This window comes from Bos indicus x Bos taurus, chromosome X (genome assembly GCF_003369695.1).
Source record: "Bos indicus x Bos taurus breed Angus x Brahman F1 hybrid chromosome X, Bos_hybrid_MaternalHap_v2.0, whole genome shotgun sequence".
NCBI classification, from domain to species: domain Eukaryota; kingdom Metazoa; phylum Chordata; class Mammalia; order Artiodactyla; family Bovidae; genus Bos; species Bos indicus x Bos taurus.
The window spans coordinates 74,852,700-74,872,314 of record NC_040105.1 but is presented as its reverse complement, the minus strand read 5'-3'; positions in this window follow the sequence as shown (position 1 = coordinate 74,872,314).

The window sequence follows — 19,615 nt, the reverse complement described above, 5'->3', positions numbered from 1 at the left end:
TCTTTCATCTAACCCTGTGTGGGTTCCTGCACCCTTCTGACCTCCAGAGGTAAGGTGATAATGGAGAAGGGCAGAGGGAGAAAAGGATTGGTGAATTTTCTGAATCGGCCTAATTGAAAAACAAAGCTAGCTACATTTTATCCTTCCTGGTAAACATTTGTTGAACAGAGTAGAGATAGATATTTCTTTTCCTTTTAAAATCAATGACTGCTTTGTGGTTTAACGAATAATTTATTAGTCTTTGAATTCAATAGGTTTTCATCACTAACATGAGCCAAACCATTCCAGTCTGTTCAAATACTTTTGATTTTGACATCTGAGCAGAACTTTTCTGGGATATATGTTCTGTACATGCAGGTATTATTGAACTGGAAACTGGTCCAAATGGCAATGGATGTCTTCTCTACAACTAGCTTCCAGTTTCAAATTCAATATCTCACTAATTACAATTAGTGTTTTATTTATATTTAAACATGCAAGTTTCTTAAATTTACACTCTTAATTTTATGAATGGAGCCTTTATTGAACCTTTTTTCTTACTTGCCTCTCCACTCTACTTTAAAATTCTCTTCTGAAGCTTTCTCCCCTTCTCTACCACAGTGCTTGGGCTTTGCAAAGTAATTCATGAGTGCAGTTAAAGAGAAGTATTTAACAGCTAATCTGCATTTTTGTTTCGGCACAATATCATCGGACAGTAATAGTTTTCATAAGGTGTACTTTATGCTGGGTGGAGCAAAGAGTAATAAATTCGTTTTGAACTTTTATGATCTTGTATAACAGTCTACAAAAGACCCTTATTCAAATTAATTGTAAAAGTGAAAATGGATTAATAACTGTTGTACTATATAACCTTTTACATAACTATAGCCTGAAGAAGTGCATACTTTAAGAGCTACTACCTTATTTCATTCTTGTAATTCTTAACAGAAGACCCTTTCTATTATAGAAAAAAAATAAAAAATACATAAATAAGCATCTGATTTTTTATAGATTTATTTATGGAATTTATTTTAATAAAATCTCTCTATTTTTCCTTGACATGATTGGGAGATGCAGCGGAAAACAGGCTCAAACAAGAAAACTATCAAAAGAAATTTGATATTAAAGGGCATACTAAGTAGTAGAGATGCTGCTTTTCAGGAGACATTATATTAGATTATATTGTATTTTTGTAGATTTATTATCAATGGGGTGTCATTTGTCTGAAAATTAAAAAATAGATGTAATAATTTTCATAGGCCACAAGACTGTAAGTAGGTAAGCCCAGAACCAATATAGTTATTTTCCAGAGAAAGAGTGATATTTAGTGACTCCCCCATGATAATTACCCAGCCCTGTTCTATATTTTAGTAGCTGAATAAAAAGGAAAACCCAGATCTTCAGACTTCCGTGTTAAAACTACCTCTCTGTCACTAAGAATGTTTGCACAATAAAGTCAGATACATCTCTTTTAATGCCAGAAACCACTAGATTATGATTCAGTGCAGCAAAAGTAAGGAGCTCTTCATTTCAAACTGTTCAAAAATTTCAAAGGTGTGAGAATTGGAGAGCCCCCTCAAGGTGCTTAGACCTAAAGTAATTCAGTGACAGTCTAAGATGAACTTCAGAAGCAACATCACGGTAAGGATAAAGAAATTAGGAAACAAACTCCACACCCCAACCAGCTGTGAGATAGGCAATTCCCTTCCTTTTGCTGGTTTTAGATTTCTTATCTTTAATAGGGGAAAGTTAGACTAGAATTAGTAATTTTTTGTGGAACGGATAGCAGTTTAGTGTCAAAAAAAGTTTTAAAGTGTATATAAAACTCAGGACCCCCTCATCAGAAAATGGGAAACAGTCATAGAGCCACCCTCACTCACACCCATATTTATACATCATTTTATCAACAGTTTGAAGAGATTTGTTTACACCTAAAGCTCTTATATAGACTCCAGTTTAAGAATGGTGCTGTGAATATTCGTTCAGTTCTAACAATTTGATTTTATGTTTTTCTAATGCAGTTAAGTACAATTTATTTATGTACACTGCATACCAGTGAAGATGACTACCCAGTCAAAATATTTAAAACCTAGGGCAGGCAAGGGTTTTTTCCCAGGATTATTATCCCTTTTGATGGCCTCATATTCTTATATCCAGACGAAGAATCCATAATGACAAAACCCTGAAAAGAAATCTATTAGTTTTAGAAAATGGCAATATCAAAGTGGAAACAATTGTTTAAATTTACTCACTCAATTCTTAAATAATTATATATAAATTTAATGAAGCTAAAATCACAAGTATTTTTCTTAATAAAACTCAAAATTATAAAATTAACAAAATTCTTTAGACTTTCATCAAAATTATATTTAATATAAATTAGGTATATTTTAGTTTTGTTGTTGTTGTTGATATTATCTGGGAGAGGGCTTTCACATTTGAGAGTATATAAGGCCTAAGAAGGTTTTAAAACTGTTCTTATCTGACTCCTACTCTCCGGTTTTCTGCAAGGAAATAGTGTTTTGTATCAGGGCCGTAAGATTCACATACACTACGACCCTATCTTGAAAACAATTTTTGTTAATAAGAAAGGAGAAAGCAGTTTCAGGCATAAGGAAACAATAAATCTTAGGCTCTTGATCCTGAAATTGTGGGTATGGGAGTGGGTATTGGAATGCCACCTAAAGTGCAAGCAGAGAGGAGAGAAAACAGGAAATTGTACTGTTGTTAGAATTTCAATGTTGGCTCAAGTAGCTTCTGCTTTCTGTAAGGTCTTTGGTGGTATGTAGTTGTTTTGTTTGTTTTAAACTCTTTACTATACAATCATTTCAATATAAAAAGCTGAGAGAATCATATAATGAACTTCACTTCTAAAATTTATTCATATTTTGTATATTTGTTTCATCTATTTTTGTGAATTATTTTAGTTTTAGACATAATGATGGTTTACCCATAACTTTATCCATATGTATCTCTGAAAAATGAGGGCATTTTTCTAAATCAGCAAACTATCATTATTACACTTATTAATGGAATATATGATATCTAGATATAATTTCATTTCTAAGTCATATTTGAAATCTTCTATTGTCCAGAAAATGTCTTTTAAAGCTTACTCAAATCAAAATATAATCAAACATCACACATAATTTTTTCTAATCTAACAGACTCCCATTTTCTTTTCTTTACAAGCTTGAACTGTTAAAAGAGGTAGAGACTTTGATTATACAGAATGTTTGATCTTAATTTAGGTATTTCCTTTCTGGTGGTATTTAATCCATTCCTCATATCCCTGTATTTCCTGTAAACTGAAAGTTAGGCTTAAAGGCTGGGTGAGATTTTTGGCAACTCTGTTGCATAGATGCCTCAGCATATCTCTTATTGCATTTTATCAAAAGGCATATACTGTCTGGTTGATAGGCTATTAGTAATGGTGAATGTTTGTTGGTTAGAGTGATAACAACTTGGTCCCTCCATTGTAAAATTTTATTTTCTCTCTTACGACTAGCAAGTAGAATACTTTTGATTATGCAAGCTTTAAAGGTTGAAAGCCAGAGTAAATATAAGTGTAATAGAAGTACCCCAGAATGTGATTTAAGAATTAACCCTTTTAATTCTTTTCAAATAATCTTTTTCATTTTTGGTGCTTAAGGCTGTCCTTTCTCCTTTCCTATTATCACCAGCTTTCTCTATAAAATATTGGGAAGCTGCTGGTGATATATTATTTTAGAAATGAACTTATGAGAAAATTCAAATATTTGCTCTTAATTACAATAAAAAATGACAGGAAATTACTTTAAAATTCACTTTGTCAGGCAGTTGTTCTAATAGAAAACAGTGTGTTTCATTACCATAATGTAAGACAGGAAAATATTTTAGAAAATTTCTTAAGTTTTTGCTGTTTATCACTTTCATTTTGCAATATACTGTACTATTAAATCCTATGAATGCTTATACATTTTATCAAGCTCAGTTGTAACAAAGCACTTTTATAACTATAATAATATCCTTCTTCTCATATTTATACAATGCTTGTGCTGATTTCACTGACCTAGGTATTGCTAATACTGCAGAACTATTAATATGTAGTTTAGGTCTGTTTTCAGTAAATTGAGTTGCCTTACCAATTGATTAATCACAACTTGTTGTTATTTTTAATGGAAAATAATTTAAGTTTTACAACTAACATCTGTGGAAAATCTCAAAAATTGCTTCTGAGGAATTCTTTTTGATGACTAACTTTTTTTTTGGTAAACACACCTGCTTGACTGACAAAAGAATCTGAGATTGCTTTAAGGAGTGAGGTCAAGTGAAGGTTAATCAAAGGAAATGACAGTGAAAATACATTCATAGCTTTTGGTAAATTTTTAGTCATTACAAACATGTTCAAGTGCATGACTCTGGGCATGCATGCTCACACAAACAGCATTGAAACATACATTCCGCAGATAGTTTTATAAAATTAGATGACTCTTTTATTCTTATGATTTGGCTTTATGCTTATATTTCTGCTTCAAATAAGAATTTTTAAATTTAAAAATTGGATAGACTAAATTAGCTAGAAGGTATAGAAGAATTCAAATTACTCTTTTTTTGGCTTGGAATGGAAATGAATTTTGGGAGAACATTGAAACAGAAGATTTTATATATTTAGAATTTATAGAAGATATTAAAGGGAAAATATACAGAACTTTTAAAATAACATATTTTGATCCAGAAAAAATATAGGAATAGGTAATGAATGTTTTCTACACACCCTTAGCTGGAAAGTGAATATTTGAGCAATTTTTTTTTTTAATTTTTTAACTTGTTATACATACAAGTGGTTTATTTCCAAAAAAGGAAAAATTTTTATTAAGAAATCCAAGTAGATTGTTAGATACATTCTCAATTAATATTTAGTGATTATGAATGTCTGATTAAATATTAATTCAATCCTATTTTATTGTTTTTGACTCTACTTTATCTAGACAAAATATAAAGTAAAAATGAAATGTATAAATAAACCAAGAAAAGGGATGTTTTAATATTGAAGATATTCTTTCTTTGAAAGACATCTGTTAGCTGCAACAATCACTTGGTACTACTTTGATTTAACAGGATGTATTCAACTTTTAGTAACTATATCACTGCCTGAGACAACTGCCTGAAAGTAAGGAGGTTTCTTCTTTTTTTTTTTTTCTTTTCATTTGAACTTATACAATTAATGTTACAAGGCATACCTCAGAGATACTGTGGATGGGTTCCAGACCACCCCAATAGAGGGAATATTGCAATAAAGTGAGTCACACATTATTTTCCCCATGCATATAAAGATTATCTTTGCACTATAGTGTAGTCTAGTAAGTTTGCAATAACTAATAAATGTTATTTCCTTAATTAAAAAATACTTTACTGCTAAAAGATGTTAATCACCAACTGAGTTTTTAGTTAGTCATAGTGTTTGTGCAGATTACCATAGCAAACATAACAGTAATGAAAAAACTTGAAATATTGTGAGAATTACTAAAATGCAACACAGATGTGAAGTGAGCAAATGTTGTTGGACAAATGCACCAATAGACTTACTTGACACAGGGTTGCCACAAACCCTTAATTTATTTAAAATAAAACATAGTATCTATCAAGTATAATAAAGCAAAGTATAATAAAATAAGTTTTATCTGTATTTAAAAATTTTGTGGTTGTGCAACAAAGACTTTTTCTGTTCCAATTTTCCCCAGAAAAGAAAGAAGAGACTAAATTTCCACTTCATTGATAATTACTGACAGGAAAAAAACAAAACAAAACAAAACAAAAAAAAAACACCTCTTTCCCACTCTCTAAAAGTGTTAGATCACCAACAGTTATTAGATTTCTTATAAGATCTTCTAAAGATGTTTTTTTCTTGTATTAACATGGATAACTGTAGTGCAACCTATCTGAAGACACATTGGCAGACCTTTGCAAAGTTAACCTGAATGGATTACAAGGAACAGAAAGCCTTTAGTGTGAAACAAAACTGATGAATTTTATATCTTGGTGGACCTGCAAAAGTATGAAAATGAAAAAAAAGAAAAGGGGTATTTCTACTGTAATCTTGGTGGGTCTATTCTTCTGAAAGAGTCTGTCTCTCTCTTCAATTTTTCCCCTTGTGGCAGAAAATAAAGCTAGTGAGATGTACAACATAGTAGTAATTAGTGTACTTTAATATCTATACAATCTGTATTTTCCCCAGGTAAAATCCTTTGGTATGTCACCTGGAGGATGCTACTAAAAGTAGGGTGTTATGAAAAAATGGGGATTTAAAAAAATAGGACATCAGAAGAATTAAGCATTAATTAACTTAATTAAACTTAATTTAGTAATAAAAAATTCAAAAAACCATCCGGGAAAAATGTCCAGCTGTTAGTCCAGCTTCTAACATTGTTATTTAACTCATTTTTCTTCTATTTTGCAGTGAGAAAATAAATACTCTTTTACACTTAAACAAAGAGAAAAGACATTATTTAGAATATTTAGAACTACAGGCATTACAGAAGAGAAGGTTGATCATAAAAAGAGGTTAAGAAAATAATTTTAGAGTACTTTATGCTTATTTATCATAAGTGCTTATAATTTAGTCTTGTTCAATAAATTATGGATGACTCAAAGTGAAACTAAAAATCAGAGAGTCAGGCCTTATTTGATGGCCAATAATTTAATGTAGTGTGAGAAGTGCTTTCATTATTTATGGATCTTTAATTGTCTAACTCCTAAATGCAAATGAGTAGTGTACCTAAAGAAAATGAACATGTCTCATAATCTCTGAGTTTATTTCTTTATCTAAGAAATAGAGCAAACACTATTTACTTCATAAGGCCATTGTGTTAGAATGGAAAGAAAGAATTTTAAGCCTTATCTGATTGGAAGCCTTTGTACATGTGCACATGAAAGTGATAAGTCAAAGTAATTGTTTAGAGAACCTAGTTAGAAATCTTTTTTCACTTTTAGATAATTTTAAAGGAAATGCTAGTTGTAACTTGAGCCAGCTTTATCTATATTTCTCATTTTATGCATTTTCTATCACAGATACATTTTGATTCCTTTATAAAATCTTTCAAAGCTGAAAATACATTTTTTATTTGTTTTTTTTTTAATTTTAACTTTTTGATTTATGAAAATATGATAATATATTTTCAGAAGACTTGGTAAATATGGAACAAGGTTACATATAGTTCTACTATAAATTACAATTTTTTGAGTAGATAAATTAAGATTTTTAATTGGAGAAGTTTCAATATCAACCTCTCAAAAATTAATAGGATGAATATACAGAGAAGTAGAAGGATATAGTAGACCTGAAAGGCACTGTGAACTAATTCAACATAATTAAGATTTGTAGAACTTTCACACAACAATACGACACAAATTCTATTCAAGTTCCCATAGACTACAAACTAGGAGACACTGCAACATATCCAGGGACATAAAACAAGGTGTAAAAATTTCATGGTCTAAAGATATTGAAATCATAGTCTGTTCTATTATCACTGTGGAATTATGTTAGAAATAAATATTAAAATATGCTTAAAAATAACCCACATATTTTCAAGTGCAGTGTGACATTTACCAAGAGACATTTTCCAACTTAGCCATCGAAAGCCTCAATAATGTTAGGCTGAAAAAAACAAAGAGGGTGACTGCAAAGAAGAAAGAATTTAAAAAATTAGTATCAAAATGAGAAATTAATATTAAAGATATTTTAAACAAAATCCTATGTATTTGGAAACTAAATGTCCACTTTCAAATGATAAGTGTATCTAAGAAGCCATAACAGGAACATTAGAAAATATTTTTAATAGAATAAAATTCACCTGGAGAAGGAAATGGCAACCCACTCCAGTACTCTTGCCTTGAAAATCCCATGGGTAGAGGAGCTTGGTGCAGGCTACTATCCATGGGGTCGCAAAGAGTTGGGCACGGCTGAGCGACTTCACTTTCACTTTAAAAGCATAAATGTAATTGGTTTTCCTACCTTTTCATGCCAATTTATTCCATTAAAAATAGAATAAAAAAAAAAACCAAAAGAGAATTTACCAGAATGTGTTGCATGCAGCTGAAGCTTCTTAATGCAATTAAGTACAATGTGGAAACTTGAATAAAGTATGAAAACAAATAATGGATACTAGCATAAAATTTTGTGAACTTTGAACAAAATCTGTTCTTTAGTTAATGATATGTGTGCATACATGCAAGCTAAGTCTCTTCAGTCCTGTCTGACTCTTCACAACCCTATTGACCTTAGCCAGCCAGCCTTCTCTGTCCATGGGATTCTCCAGGCAAGAATACTAAAGTGAGTTGCCATGCCTTCCTCCAGGAGATCTTCCAGACCCAGGGGACCTAACTCGCATCTCCTGCATCTCCTGCACTGGCAGGTGGGTTCTTTACCACCTGGGAAGTGCAGTAATACTGCATCACTTGTTAATTTCCTGTTTGTTTACTTTTTTAACAACATAGTATTTATTTATATTAGAAGAATTGGATCAGACATTTCAAGCCTCATTCAAAAATTTTTTTAATCACTAAGATAATACATTTTCTAGATTTTAGCAGTAATACTATATGCCAAAATACATGGTATTATATCAAAGTTTTGTGTGAATATAAATTAGAAATCTAGCATTTTGTTCATACTAAGTCAAATAAATGGAATAAAAATGTCATAAACATTTTTAGCTAGGTAAAAGTTCATAAATTTTCCAAAATATATGCATTATATATATAATATTATACACACACACACACACACACACATACAACACAAAAGCTTTTCTACTAAGCTTGAGAAAGGCTTGAGAAAAAAGACAACAAAAAAAGAGATGGAGATCATATTCAGTGCTCCTGTTTCATTTAGTTTATGTTTTCCAATTAAACATTTTAATTAAAACTGTGAAGTTCCCTCTTTTTTTCTGGTAGGGCTTACTAGAGTTCATCAAAGCCTGAAAAAGATGTGTGTATATATATGCATTTTTTTTTCCTTCTCTGTAAAGTGAAAGTAATAACTTCTATCTCATAAAACTGTTGTGAGGATCAAGTACCATAATATATGAGTATGCTTTACAGATGAAATGATGTTATCTTAATGTTCATGGGTTTCACTTCCTATTTATGCTGGCGTTTGTACCCAGGGAGTTAATCAGCAGAGCTTGCTCTTCAAAAGAAGTTTCTTGATCATGCCTGAGTTTGACCAAACCAGTCACACTCACTTGATTTTCCTTGTAATAAAATTAGATATTTGCCTTTGGTTCACTAAGATGATAGTTTCAATTCATGTTATTCAAGACAAGTGATGCTAATTGGCCCTTGTGGAAATAAAGGTTGTCTTACTAATAGTCTTACTAATAGTCGTATAGTCTTACTAATGTCATGATTTAGTCACAGAGTGAACTGGCCACAGACTAATGACAGAACGACTGACTTCTTATTATGATATTCCCACACTCTCTGCCTTTTCACTTTACATTTTACTATATTGACAAACAAAAATATATTTATGCTTGTAAATATTCTTCAGATTTTAAGAAGACTGAAAGTGAACTTTATTGTACAGAAAGTGGTTTTCAAACTTGCTTGAAAAATAATAAAACTGTTTAGTTTTAGAGACTTGACAATATTTTAATATATGCACCTCCCAAGTCTTACCCAGCTGGAAGGAGGAACCCCTGGTGAATTTTCATATCTTCTGGAGAGCTAATGACAGTATTTGTTGGTGTGGAGATTCTTTTGGGAACTCTCCAAGACAAAACTCTTCTTGAGCTGGTGAAATTTGAGGAACAACTTCAAACAGCAAGACTGTTGTCAAAAGAAACAGATGGAGAAGTAACTTAGGTCATTTCTTACAGTATCAAAAATTAATCTTCAGTAAAATGTCTACCTAACTATGGGCTAACTTCTTTCAAGAACTTCTGAACTGGAAAATGAGCTCACCACCTTCCTGCTTCAAATTTCTCTTTGTAGATTTGATCAAGTGAAAGGATGGGTATTATCTGCAATGTAGATCTGGAAAAAGAACATTAACAATAATGGCATTTCTTCATTTAGAAATATAAGTGTATAGATAGAAGATGCCTTCATTTACAACCCATCTGTCCTCAGTGGGGTCATCAGAAGGTCACCTTAGTCCATTTGGCAAAAACTAAAGCTTTTGCTCCAACCTCTAGAACTTCTTTTATTTTCTTGGAGATTGGTTTCCCCATGGCAACAATCCAAAGTGCTAATTCCATGAGTTGAAGGCTTTTAAAATGGAAAATAAAGATCCCTCTTCACTTCCAATGATGGATTAATTTGTACTAGAGGTAGGTAGGTGAGGGACCAGAAAAGCTGGTAATTTTTCCCAAAGAAGAAAGGAACAATGGGACACCTAGGTTGTATACTGATTGTAATTAATATATGTTTTAAGAAGCTTGAGAGAAAGAGTAAGAGAGAACAAATATGTGCATATGTAATAGAGGAGATCTTCAAGTTTATAATTTACTTTACTAATATTAAATAATATAATTTTTATGTTTATCATCATGCTGTTCTTTGACTCATATTACAGACACTGGAAACATTTATGTTTTTCATTTTTGCTTTCTGAACTTCTGCAGAGATATGTTATGTCTCAGAAAAAGTTTATCCCTACACACTAATGGTACATATCTCAGTGATGCAAAACAACTAAGGCATGTATGTGACTGGGAGTTTTCATGGTTAAAAACTCCTCCTTGACATGTAGGTTGAAATGAATGGGTTCGGCACTAATGAAGGATGTAGTCTAGTCAAATGCTTTATCAAAAGGCAATTTTGCATGACTGCGATGGTATGGAAGAAGAGTGACTGATTTTTATTTTTTTTTAGTTTTTGTTGGCTATCAGTGATGCATAGGTAAATGATGTCCCAAGACTGAATAGGGTGCTTTAAGAGACAAAAGGGACTTTAAAGACCATATAGTCCAAACCACTTATTTTAGAGATATAAAACTGAGATCCAGTAAAAGTAGATACCTCCTTATAGACATAGAGGTAACTGGTTTATAATTTTCCCAGACCTGTGTTCCTTTCACTATATTCTGCAGATGTATATACATCAACTCCATGTGTTATCTTTAGTCACTTACCATCCTTATCCTTTATTTGTCAGTTTGGTTCTTTGTTGTGTAGATAAATACTATGGAATTTTCCAAAAAATTGTAGTTCAAAATAATATTTATTTGTTTCATGTAAAGACATTCTCTGTTCTGTAGAGTCAGAGAATTGTAGAACTGGAAACAACATGGCCCTACCAGTATAGAAATCTGTTTTTCAGCATCCTTAATGAGAAATTACTGGGCTTATGCCTGGATATCTTCAAAATAAGGAACTCATTTATTTTTAAAAAGGCAGCCTAATTTGTTATCTGATAAAATTTTTAAAAATCTTTCTTAATATGAAACTAGTTGCCTCTTTTAATTCACATCTATATTTTCTTAATTTTTCTCCCATATGAGACCATACAGAACAGATTTAATTCTTTTTTAGTTTATTTATTTTAAATGGAGGCTAATTACTTGAAAATACTGTGATGGATTTTGTCATAAATCAACATGAATCAGCCATGGATGGACATATGTCCCACCATCCTGAACACCTGTTCCACCTCCCTCCCCACCCCAGCCCTTTGGGTTGTCCCAGAGCAAAAGCTTGGATGCCTTGCTTCATGCATCAAATTTGCACTGGAAATCTATTATACATATGGTAATATACAAATTTCAATGCTACTCTCTCATAGCATCCCACCCTCGCCTTCTCCCACAGAGTCCAAAAGACTGTTCTTTACATCTGTGTCTCTTCTGCTGTTCTTGCATATAGGGTTGTTGTTACCATCTATCTGAATTCCATGTATATGCATTAATATACTGTATTGGTGTTTCTCTTTCTAGCTTACTTCACTCTGTATAATAGGCTACAGTTTAATCCACCTCATTAGAACTGACTCAAATGTGTTTTTTTTTTTTTTTTTTTTAAGGCTGAGTTATATTCCATTGTGTATATGTACCACAGCTTTCTTATCCACTTGTCTGCCAATGGACATCTAGGTTGCTTCCATGTCCTAGCTATTGTAAACAGTGCTGCAGTGAAAATTGGGGTACTTGTGTCTCTTTCAATTCTGGTTTCCTCAGTGTGTATGCCCAGCAGTGGCATTGCTGGGTCATATGACAGTCCTTTTTCCAGTTTTTTAATGAGTCTCTACACTATTCTCCATAGTGACTGTACCAGTTTGAATTCCCACCAACAATGTAAGAGGATTCTCTTTTCTCCACATCCTCTCCAGCATTTATTGCTTGTAGATTTTTTGATGGTGGCCACACTGACCCGTGGGCTTCCCTCATAGCTCAGTCGGTAAAGAATCTGCCTGTAATGCAGGAGACCTGGATTTGATTCCTGGGTCAGGAAGATCCCCTGGAGAAGGAAATGGCAATCCACTTCAGTATCCTTGCCTGGAAAATCCCATGGACAGAGTAGCCTGGCAGGCTACAGTCCATGGGGTCGCAAAAGTCAGACATGACTTAGCAACTAAACCACCACTCTGACCGGCATGAGATGGTACCTCATTGTGGTTTTGATTTGCATTTCTTTGATAATGAGTGATGTTGAGCATCTTTTCATGTGTTTTTTTAGCCATCTGTATGTCTTCTTTGGAGAAATGTCTGTTTAGTTCTTTGGCCCATTTTTTCATTGGGTCATTGGGTGATGGTGGCCTCATAGAATGAGTTTAGGAGTTTCCATTCCTCTTCAATTCTGGAAGAGTTTTAGTATAATAAGTGTTAGCTCTTCTGTAAATTTTTGGTAGAATTCACCTGTTAAGCCATTTATTTTTTAAAAGGCAGTGTAATTTGTTATCTGATAACATTGTCAAAAATCTTTCTTAATATGAAACAAGTTGATTCTTCTAATTCATATCTATAGTTTCTTCATTTTTCTCCCATATGAGACCATACAGATCAAATTTAATTATTATTTTATATGGTGGCGTTTCAACACTTAAGAAAATACAGTCATGCTCTCTTGCCTTCCATATCTTTCAATTCTTTGTATGAGAGCATTAACAGATCCTTTAGCATCCATTCAATCGGCTCTTCCTACATAGTCTCCAACAAGTCAACATCCCTCAAAAAATGAACTAAAAAAAAAAAAAAAAAAACAGCGATTATGTTAGAAACTTTTTTTCTGAGCAGTGCAGAATGAGGAAAGATAACTTTCATCCATATATACTTATTTTCTTGCCTTGGTCCATCATTATTTTGAGTGATCACTGTGTATCAAAAACTCCTATGCCCTTTACATGGATTATTTAAAATTTAATCTTCAACAACTTTATGATATAGGTGCTAATATTATTCACATTTCATAGATTAAGACATGTAGAACCATATATATTGAATAAGATGTTCAAGTATTCATAGTTATTAGTTGGCAGATTTGAACTCAAGCTTGCTTGATTCAAAAATGGGTATATAAGCCTCTACTTTATACTGCCTCTCATACCAACTGAGTGATTTATTTTTCTTTAGTGTCAGCTCATTTTAATCTTGTACATAATCTTGAAGTCTTCTGTTTTGCACAAATAACAATTAAATTTAGTCTGTATTTGCAGAATTGACTTTTAATCCATCCTCAGCAGAGAACTTATGTCTTTTTTGTCCATTTTCCATCCTGTGAGTTTTGGTCTAAGCTTCTAGACTTTTGAACAAAGCTTTATCTTTTAGATTTTTGTCATTCATTAAGTTAAAAAAAAAAAACATTAATATCTTTGCTTACTGCTGCTGCTACTGCTAAGTCACTTCAGCCGTGTCTGACTCTGTGCAACCCCATAGATGGCAGCCCACCAGGCTCCCCCATCCCTGGGATTCTCCAGGCAAGAACACTGGAGTGGGTTGCCATTTCCTTCTCCAATGCATGAAAGTGAAAAGTAAAAGTGAAGTCTCTCAGTCGTGTCCGACTCTTAGCGACCCCATGGACTGCAGTCTACCAGGCTCCTCTGCCCATGGGATTTTCCAGGCTAGAGTACTGGAGTGGGGTGTCATTGCCTTCTCCAATCTTTGCTTAAAGTATCTATAAATGTTGAACAGGACAAGGGATTTCTTCCAGGGTAGTATGGGTTCATTAACTCATATTCTTTGTTGTTCAACTAGGTGTAATTTCACCTAATAGTACTGTCTTATAACTTAAGTTTTCCATCTTGTTCACAAGAATATTGTGGAAAACTATCAATAATCTTGTTAAAATGGTGCTACATCGTAGCTACAACATCCTGCAACTGATGCAACAACCATTTTTAAATCATTTACCAGACAACAATGGTATACAATGATGACTACTGTCCTTAAAGCAGTTTAATTTTAAAAATATAATAAATTTGACTTTAATGCCCAGTTTTTGTTGTGCTCAGTTACTCAGTCATGTCCAACTTTTTGTGACCCCATGTGCTATGTAGCCTGCCAGCACCGTATTGCCTACAGTGCAGGAGACCTGGGGTTTGATCCCTGGGTCTGGAAGATCCCCTGGAAAAGGGAATGGCTACCCACTGCAGAATTCTTGCTTGGAGAATTCCATGGACAGAGGCTACAGTCCATTGGATTGCAAAGAGTTGGACATGACTGAATGACTAACACTTAAGGTAATATACTTGGATGAGTCAAGAGAAGCAAGAGTTGTTCGAATTTGTGAAGAGAAAAGTGATGATGATTAATCTATAGACCATTCAAAAAGGGATTTACTTAGTTTGGCAGGATTACCTGTTAATGAACCCATGTTAAATCTTAATGATCATTTCAACCTGAGTTAGAAAGCATAAAATCTCAGATGCACTTTTCTGTAAGAACCACTTGTTGAATATTTGATAATGTAATCTAGAGTAAATCAATTTGTCAGGCTTAGCACCTTGGAATTAAGGGGACTGGGATTCTGTGCTCAAATATATGTTATTTCCTTAAACTGGGGGAGAGTTGGCTACTTTAGGATTTCTCTTTTCCAGTAACCTCAGTGAGCATTTATTTCTCTTTATGAGTCATTTACATCATCATACTGCTGCTGCTAAGTCACTTCAGTCATGTCCAACTCTGTGCAACCGCATAGATGGCAGCCCACCAGGCTCCCTCATTCCTGGGATTCTCCAGGCAAAAACACTGCAGTGGGTTGCCATTTCTTAACATCATAAAGGATCATTTTAATGAAACTCTACATTTTCCAATCTGGCTTCCTCTCAGAACTCTACTGCCTCTTGCAGGGGTCTCTGTTCCTTTGTTGTTCTGATATTTTAAACACTTTAAAACAGACTGAATGGGAACATTTTTTAAAACACAGCTACACAGTGCTTTCCTGAAACATGTATATAATCTTTACAAGTTAAGTCTGGGTTTGCATGATACTAAAACATCTGTCAAATCAGTCCTTATTTTTTGTTGTTATATAGATATACTGACCATATGCTCTGGGATTTCCAGAATGGTTCTAGTATTAAATGTTGTGTCCCATTGTCCCTATAGTTACACTCATATCTGTGGAAGCATGTGTCATAGTTCAAGGGTGAGAAATTATGTTGCCAGACTTTGTAAAATATTTTGAGAACTGATTGAGCCAGATGATTTGGTGTACTATAGAAGATGAGATATCTTTATAGTCTGATATGTTGCTTTTCCTATCCATATTCCTCTCCTCGACATAATGCATTGTTCAGAGAACTCATGAACAAATCAAAAGCTAAAAAAGTAGTCTTGGCAAAATTAAAGATTATTTAGCTCATATACAACAGGATGTATACAATATAAAATTTCTTTTGAGAAAAGATAAGGAAAAAAGTATAGAAAATTTTTAAGCATTCCTTAAGGTTCCACAATGACAGTTCACTGCACTGGGAACACATAAAAATTACTCATTATTAACCATGTTCTCAGCATTAAAGGTGCAGTCTCTTATCATCCCTGAGCCTCAGTTCTTCCTCTATAAAATGAGTATGACAATAATACTACTTAGCCCATTGAGGCAATGTAAAAGCTAAATAAGGTAACTATAGGTTGCTTAGAATTGATCCTGCCATACAGAAAGTTCTCTATGAATCAGTTCAGTTCAGTTGCTCAGTCGTGTCCAACTCTTTGTGACCCCATGAATCGCAGGACGCCAGGCCTCCCTGTCCATCACCAACTCCTGGAGTTCACACAAACTCACGTCCATGGAGTCGGTGATGCCATCCAGCCATCTCATCCTCTGTTGTCCCCTTCTCCTCCTGCCCCCAATCCCTCCCTTCATCAGAGTCTTTTCCAATGAGTCAACTCTTCGCATGAGGTGGCCAAAGTATTGGAGTTTCAGTTTTAGCATCATTCCCTCCAAAGAACACCCAGGGCTGATCTCCTTTAGAATGGACTGGTTGGATCTCCTTGCAGTCCAAGGGACTCTCAAGAGTCTTCTCCAACACCACAGTTCATAAGCATCTATTCTTCGGCACTCAGCTTTCTTCACAGTCCAACTCTCACATCCATACATGACTACTGGAAAAACCATAGCCTTGACTAGATGGATCTTTGTTGGCAAAGTAATGTCTCTGCTTTTCAATATGCTATCTAGGTTGGTCATAACATTCCTTCCAAGGAGTAAGTGTCTTTTAATTTCATGGCTGTAGTCATCATCTGCAGTGATTTTGTAACCCAAGAAAATAGTCTGTCACTGTTTACATTGTTTCTCCATCTATTTGACAGCCCCCAAAAATAAAATCTGACACTCTTTCCACTGTTTCCCCATCTATTTCCCATGAAGTGATGGGACCAGATGCCATGATTTTCATTTTCTGAATGTTGAGTTTTAAGCCAACTTTTTCACTCTCCTCTTTCATTTTCATCAAGAGGCTGTTTAGTTCCTCTTCACTTTCTGCCATAAGGGTGGTGTCATCTGTATATCTGAGATTATTTATATTTCTCCCGGCAATATTGATTCCAGCTTGTGCTTTTTCCAGCCCAGCGTTTCTCATGATGTACTCTGCATATAAGTTAAATAAGCAGACTGACAGTATACAGCCTTGATGTAATCCTTTTCCTAAATGGAACCAGTCTGCTGTTCCATGTCCAGTTCTAACTGTTGCTTCCTGACCTGCATATAGGTTTCTTAAGAGGCAGGTCAGGTGGTCTGGTATTCCCATCTCTTTCTGAATTTTCCACAGTTTATTGTGATCCACACCGTCAAAGGCTTTGGTGTAGTCAATAAAGCAGAAATATATGTATATATATATATATATATATATATATATATATATATAGGAACTGTCTTGCTTTTTCAATGCTCCAGAGGATGGATATTAGCTGTTAATAGCATAATGCTAATAGCATAATGATAAAAATATCTTTAATTCAATAGAATGATACATTGAAATATAAAGGAGGGTATAGAGTTAAACTAATAAAGAATAGGTAAAGCTAGTAATAGGAAAGGTCCAAGATGATGTAGGTCTTGAAGAGTAAATTAAAAGGAAGGAATATATAAGTTGGATTTCCCTGGTGGCTTGGTGGTAAAGAAACTTCCTGCCAGTGCAGCAGACACTGGTTCAATCCCTGGGCCCAAAAAATCCCCTGGAGAAGGAAATGGTAACCCACTCCAGTAGTCTTGCCTGGGAAATTTCATGGATAAAGTAGCCTGGCAGGCTCTATATAGTCCATGGGGTCCCAAAAGTGTCAGATGTGACTTCGTGTCTAAACAACAATGACAAAGTGTAGATTGAGTGGATGAGTGGAAGGAAAGGAGAAGACAAAAAGACAAGAGATACAATCTTCTCTATGATGGGAAAATCAAAGTTAATTTGTTATAATAGACAAAGTATTCCATTTAGTAATATGATATTTAGACAATGAAGTGTTATGCTTTAGGCTTCTTCTTGTTGCTTTTCCAGGTAGTCTTTTTAAGTCATTAATAATGATAAGATTTAAAGATTGAAATATTGCAAAGAAATAGAGGAAAACAATAAAATGGGAAACAATAGAGATCTCTTCAAGAATATTAGAGATACTAAGGGAACATTTCATGCAAAGATGGGCACAATAAAAGGCAGAAAGGGTATGGACCCAACAGGAGCAGAAGATATTAAGAAGAGGTGGCAAGAATACACAGAAGAACTGTACAAAAAGATCTTAATGACCCAGATAACCACGATGGTGTGATCACTCTCCTGGAATGTGAAGTGGACCTTAGGAAACATTACTATGAACAAAGCTAGTGGATGTGATGAGGTTCCAGCTGAACTATTTAAAATCCTAAAAGATAATGCTGTTAAAGTGCTGCACTCAATATGCCAGCAAATTTGCAAAGCGCAACAGTGGCCACAGGACTGGGAAAGGTCACTTTTCATTACAATCCCAAAGAGTGGCAATGCCAAAGAATTCTCAAACTACCATACAATTGTGCTCATTTCACATGCTAGCATGGTAATGCTCAAAATCCTTCAAGCTAGGCTCCAGCAATATGTGAACCAAGAACTTCCAGATGTACAAGTTGGATTTAGCAAAGGCAGAGGAACCAGAGACCAAACGGCCAACATCCATTGGATCATAAAAAAGCAAGAGAATTCCAGAAAAACATCTACTTCTGCTTCACTGACTATGCTAAAACTTTTGACTGTATGGATAACAACAGACTGTGTAAAATTCTTCAAGAGACGGGAATGCTAGACTGCCTTATCTGCCTCTGTAGAAATCTGTATGCAGGTCAAGAAGCAACAGTTGGAACTGGACATGGAACAATGGACTGATTCAAAATTTGGAAAGGGGTATGTTAAGGTTGTATATTGTCACCCTGCTTATTTAACTTCTATGCAAAATATGTCATGTGAAATGCAGGACCGGATGAAGCACAGCTGGGCTCAGGATTGCCAGGAGAAATACCAACAACCTCACATATGCAGATGATACTACCCTAATGGCAGAACATGAAAAGAAACTAAAGATCCTCTTGTTGAAGGTGAAAGAGGAAAATAGTAACGATAACCCTGTATGCGAGACAGCAAAAGAGACACAGATGTATAGAACAGTCTTTTGGACTCTGTGGGAAAGGGCAAGGGTGGGATGATATGGGAGAATGGCATTGAAACATGTAAATTATCACATGTGAAATGAATCACTGGTCCAGTTTCGATGCATGATACAGGGTGCTCGGGGCTGGTGCACTGGGATGACACAGAGGGATGGGATGGGGAGGGAGGTGGGAGGGGGGTTCAGGATGGGGAATGCATGTACACCCATGGTGGATTCATGCCAATGTATGGCAAAACCAATACAATATTGTAAAGTAAAAAATAAATAAATAAAACTGAAAAAAATTTAAAAGCATTTTAAATGGCAAAGTGAACTTATAATGCTCTAGGGTTTGCCTTTATCTCTGAAATTCTCTTCATTAATCAATAATTTTGATAGTAACTGGCAATGAAAACTCTTCTTTATTTAAAATTGCATTATATATTTGAAAGGGCATGAAAGAAAGTATTAATCCATAAACCACTAATTACTATAGCAAATATATAAGAGTAAAAGGGGAGTTGATAAATACTATTTGAAAATCTAGACTCCTGTGAAACTTAAAAACCTAAAAAATTAATAAACAAAATAAATCTCATACTTTTG